Raw genomic sequence first — 6000 nt, 5'->3', positions numbered from 1 at the left:
TGCTGCTAGGTTGGAGTGGCACAGTGTGCCCTTGTACTAGGAGGTAAACTACACGTGCACCGTTCCATAACCGGATCTCCATATGGCTGGAATCACACGTGCACTTTTTGGAGCCAAAAATAAGAAGGAAGACTGATACTGTCTACTCTTTTCTATACACGGTTGTGTGTGAATGAAAAACTGCATGTGTGATTCCAGGCTTGGAGTATGTGTGCACAGGTGCCAGGGATGCAACAACGCTATAGAGGCGACTCAGTGATGACTCTTGGAGCCTGTGCACACGTTGCAGATTTGTTGCGTTTTTTTTCAGAGCAGAGCAGATTTTTCACAATTTCCTGATGTCAGCAAAGTGAATGAGAATCGTGAAATGTCATGCACACGGTGCTTATTTTCTCCTTGCAGGTTTGGTGCAGGATCTCAATTCTTACAGCATTTTTGCTGCAGATGTCATGAATACTATTGATTGGGAAAAATCTGCACCAAAATCGCATGTAAAAAAGGCACTTTTTTTTTTTGCCAAGAGATGCAGAAATAGTGCAGAAATTTCTGCACCAAATACCTAACATGTGTGCATCCCTTTACAGAGTTTATTTTGGAGCAATAGGAAGTTAACGGTATTAGGCTATGTGCCCACGCTGCGGATTTACCGCGGATTTTGCCGCGGATTTGCCGCAAATCTGCAGCAGCGGCACTTCCAAGCCATTTCAATGGCATTTTGGAAATGCTGTGTCCATGCTGCGGATTTTTCCGCTGCGGATTTGCCACGGATTTTGATCCGGAAAAATCTGCAGCATGTCAATTGTTTGTTGCGGATTTTGGTGCGGATTTGGGTATAGAATGGGAAAAAAAAAAAAAAAATCCGCATCAAAATCCGCGGCAAATCCGCGGTAAATCCGCTGTAAATCCGCGGGTGCGGATTTGCCGCGGAAGTCGCGGATTTTCAGGCAGAAAAGTCCGCAGGTACATTCTACCGTGGACACATAGCCTTAAAGGAAAATCACTATGTAATACAATGGACATTGATGGGAAAAATCAATACACAGTTGATGATTTGCAAAATAACAATGTGCAGCAAGTTAAGACTAAGCAACAGATTCCTCAAACAGTAATCGAATGCCGATCTCTTTTGTCAGGTAAGCGTCAGTGTCACCCACTGTTTTATGACTGTATTCCTCTTGCACAGATGAATTAAAATGGTTGACTATCTACTGACACAGTCGGTTTGTGATATATTATGGCACCAGTCTAATTCTTACAAATGGCTTTCCCTTATTAATACAGTAAGCAATGCAGGAAGCAACGGCCTGATCTGCTTGGCTTATGTGCCGGAGCCAATGTGCTTCTCTCAACCTCTAGTCTGCAGTGTTCGGGCTTCTTTGCTTGACTGGCGGAGTCTCAACTTCTGAAATGGGCATTTGGCCTTCAATGCTTGACCGGCGAATTCTGGTTTCTCAGGATGATTGGGAACATTTGGTCTCTCTGGAATGGGCATTCAGTTTTTGGTGCTTGACCAGCAAAGTCTGGTCTCTCTGGAATGGCCATTTGGCCTTCAATGCTTGACCAGGAAAGTTTTGCCTTTCTGGAATGGCCATTCGGTCTTCGGTGCTTGACCGGCAAATTCTGGTCTCTCTGGAATGGGCATTTGTCTTGCAATGCTTGACTGGTAAAGTCTGGTCTCCATGGAATGGGCATTCAGCCTTCAATGCTTCACTGGCAAAGTCTGAGATCTCTGGAACGGGCATTCCTCTTTCAATGCTTGAGCGGCAAAGTCTAGTCTCTCTGGAATGGGTATTCGGTACTGATGAGCGAACATGCTCGCCACTGCTCATTACTTGACCAAGCATCGGGGTGTTCAGGTACTCGCGGAGCTAAGCCGAGTATCGTGAGTGCTAATATGTTTTGTCTGTGAAACAACGACCACAACGCACAGGCTTGCTTCACTGCATGATGTGTGCAGACACCCAAGGGAGAGCCATTCGCAGCCTCTGAACAATTCTCACTGGGGCTAAATCAACATTTTCGGATGTAGTTTGTCACATAAGAAAAAACCCTCCATCCCCCCAAAAATTCTCCTTTAAGGCTGGCTGTATGTGGGCAGAGAGATGAACTGCCCAATCATTGACTTCCATTATTCTCATTACTAGAGTTGAGCACTTTCAGAGAGTCTGACCTGCTCGGCTCGAGGACTGAGCACCCGGCATTTTAGTGCTCGCTCATCTCTAGTTTTCAGTCTTCGATGCTTGACCAGCAAAGTCTGGTCATTCTGGAACAGGTATTTGTTTATTGTTGCTTGACTGGCGAATTCTGGTCTCTGAAATGGGTATTCAGTCTTTAGGTTCCTCCTGCACTCAGTATGGCTCAGGTTCTCGCCAGGTTTTGCTTGCTCCGAGGTAACTTTGGTGCAATGTAAACGGGCCTGATCTGCTGTGCGCACCACATCTGCTTCCCTACACATCTTGGTGGCAACTCCTGCTCTTTTCTGGCATCTCAACCTTTTATATTTTGTCGCAATTGAGCAAAAAAAGTCTGATATCTTCAATGAAATACAGTAATTATTTCATTATTTAATTTCTTTTAGAAAAATCACCATCACGGGGTAAAAGTTATATGTTGACGCGTTTCGGCTTAAAAAAGACAATCGTGACATAGCTTTTACTCATTGTTCTCACATTTAAAAACCCTTTCACCACCCACAATGATGAGATGACATCATTAATTCATTAGACGCAACATATTTGTACATTGGATTGATAATTTATCATCTTAAATACCATTAAACGCCATAAAAAAATACAGATGAGGTAAACAATTTTCAATATATATACAGACCATAAGTTTGGACACACCTTCTCATTCAAACCGTTTTCTTTATTTTCATGACTCTGAAAATTGTAGATTCACATTGAAGACATCAAAACTATAAATGAAAACATGTGGAATGGAATACTTAAAAAAGTAAAATATGTCTTATATTCTAGTTTCTTCAAAGTAGCCACCTTTTGCTTTGATTACTGCTTTGCACACTCTTGGCATTCTCTTGATGAGCTTCAAGAGGTAGTCACCGGAAATGGTTTTCCAACAGTCTTGAAGGAGTTCCCAGAGATGCTTAGCACTTGTTGGCCCTTTTGCCTTCACTCTGTGGTCCAGCTCACCCCAAACCATCTCGATTGGGTTCAGGTCTGGTGACTATGGAGACCATATCATCTGGCGTAGCACCCCATCACTCTCCTTCTTAGTCAAATAGCCCTTAGACAGCCTGGAAATGTGTTTGGGGTCATTGTCCTGTTGAAAAAGAAATGATGGTCCAACTAAATGCAAACTGGATGGAATAGCATGCCGCTGCAAGATGCTGTGGTAGCCATGCTGGTTCAGTATGCCTTCAATTTTGAATAAATCCCCAACAGTGTCACCAGCAAAGCCCCCCCACACCATCACACCTCCCCCTCCATGCTTCACGGTGGGAACCAGCCATGTAGAGTCCATCCGTTCACCTTTTCTACAAAGACACTGTGGTTGGATCCAAAGATCTCAAATTTGGACTCCTCAGACCAAAGCACAGATTTCCACTGGTCTAATGTCTATTCTTTGTGTTCTTTAGCCCAAACAAGTCTCTTCTGCTTGTTGCCTGTCCTTAGCAGTGGTTTCCTAGCAGCTATTTTACCATGAAGGCTGCTGCACAAAGTCTCCTCTTAACAGTTGTTCTAGAGATGAGAAGGTGTGTCCAACTTTTGGTCTGTACTGTATATATATTACAGTATATACATACATTCGATCCTTACAATAATTTAAATAAATGGGGACCTCTTATTTAATGTCATATGATGCCTCATTATTTCTAAAGGATTTTTCTGCTTCTTTTGGTTTATTAATTTTCACAAATTAACTAAACATAAGTTTCCAAATTCCCTTCATGTACCTCAGAAAAATGTTTTGCAGCTCCAGGGGTATGGAATATTTTTTTGTTTGTCTATTTGGTCAGGAATTCTAACTTGGAGTCGTCTAATTGTGGACGCCAATATACATTAAGTTGTATTGTGTGCAAATATCTTTATATTTTGTAACTGCGCCACATCTGTCCCCTTTAAGCTCTTCCTTTGAGGAAACACACTCATCATGCTTTAGTTCCGGTCGGTTTTGTCTAACCAGCAGGTGGCAATGTTTCCTTATACAAGCAGTAGCTGTTTGCCATCCCCTTACATATGCGCACACAATGTCTGTTAGACACTGGCATATTCGCATTACACAGCATACTAATTTATGTTGATTTTTTTGTGTTTTTATTTTCTAGTGCTTTTTCAGGTGGGTTTCATTAGGGTACGTGCACACAATGTCTTTTTTCAGTTTGATTTCACTTGAAACCCACCTGAAAAAAACACTAAAAAATGACAAAAAGAATTAATGTTAAAATGACTTGTACACATGTTCTGTCTTTCGTAACTTTTTTTTAGCTGTTTCAGCCTACTAAAGCCGTGAAGTGGCAAAATAAATGACCGGTCCATTTTTGGTGTGGCTTCCCATTGGAAATCACCACTATGTTATATATGGATTTAAAAAGAAAGGCACCAGAGGTGAGCCGCCACAAAAGATATTCGAAGAATCATCAGAAAAGAAGCTTTTAGCACTTTTTGAAATGCGATTTTTGAATATGGATATTTTCTAGGAGTTGACATGTTGCTTCTTTTGCCACATGGAAAAAACTTGGCCTATGTTCACATGTCTGTTTCCATGTAAAATACCTTGGGTTAGACACAGCCTTGGGGTATGTACACATAGTCTTTTTGATGAGTTTTTGTAGTAGAAGAAACTCCTTGTTAGGCCTTGTTCAGACGACCCATAATACAGATGTTTGCCATCTGCGCTTTTTTTTTTTTTTTTAAATCAAATAACACATTGACCCATGTTTTTCAATGGGAGAGTGCAGATGACTGATTTTTTTTCCACTGACAGCCTGTTAAAAATATTCCAGCAGGTTGCGACTTTACTCTGAAATCAGATGGGACCCATTCACATCTATGGGTGTGAGAAAAAAATTGGGTGCCACAGTATAGCATCCGATTTTTACAGAGACAGACAGCTAAAGAGAAAGAGAGAGAGACAGGGAAAGAGACAGAGAAAGACAGGGAAAGAGACAGAGAGACAGACAGGGAAAGAGACAGAGAAAGAGACAGAGACAGTGAAAGAGACAGAGAAACAGACAGGGAAAGAGACAGAGAGACAGAGAAAGAGACAGAGAGACAGAGAAAGAGACAGACAAAGAGACAGAGAGACAGACAGAGAAAGAGACAAAAAGGGAGAGATACAGACATGGAAAGAGACAGAGACAGACATGGAAAGAGATAGAGACAGAGAAAGAGATAGAGACAGGCAGGGTAAGAGACAAAGAGGGAGAGAGACAGAGAGACACACAGACAAAGAGAGACAGACACAGGGAAAGAGACAGAGAGACAGAAGGAAAAAGATAGAGACAGAGAGAGAGAGACAGACACAGGGAAAGAGACAGAGAGACAGAAGGAAAAAGATAGAGACAGACAGAGAGAGACAGACACAGGGAAAGAGACAGGCAGGGAAAGAGTTAGAGAGACAGACAGAGGAAGATACAAAGAAAGAAAGACAGACAGGGAAAGAGAGACAGAGACAGACAGGGAAATAGACAGAGAGAGACAGGGAAAGAGAGACAGACAGGGAAAGAGACAAAGAGAGAGAAACAGACATGGAAAGAGGCAGATAAAGAGAGAGACAAAGAAGGAGACAGACAGAGACTAGGAGAGAGACAGAGAAACAGTTACTATCTCAGGCAACGCCGGGTACTACAGCTAGTACTACAATATAGAAAATTGTAAATGATTAATAACTGCTGTAAAAAATGGATTGTATACAGACTGCACACAGATGATGAGAGAAAAAAAACTCATCCAACTTTTCTGCATGAAAATCGGTCCAATTATTTATATTGTTGTGTGACCCTTTCCTTAAATTCATTCTGCATACAGCCTTAGGGTA

Source organism: Anomaloglossus baeobatrachus, chromosome 4, assembly GCF_048569485.1.
Source record: "Anomaloglossus baeobatrachus isolate aAnoBae1 chromosome 4, aAnoBae1.hap1, whole genome shotgun sequence".
In the NCBI taxonomy this organism is placed as follows: domain Eukaryota; kingdom Metazoa; phylum Chordata; class Amphibia; order Anura; family Aromobatidae; genus Anomaloglossus; species Anomaloglossus baeobatrachus.
This window is presented reverse-complemented; position numbering follows the sequence as displayed.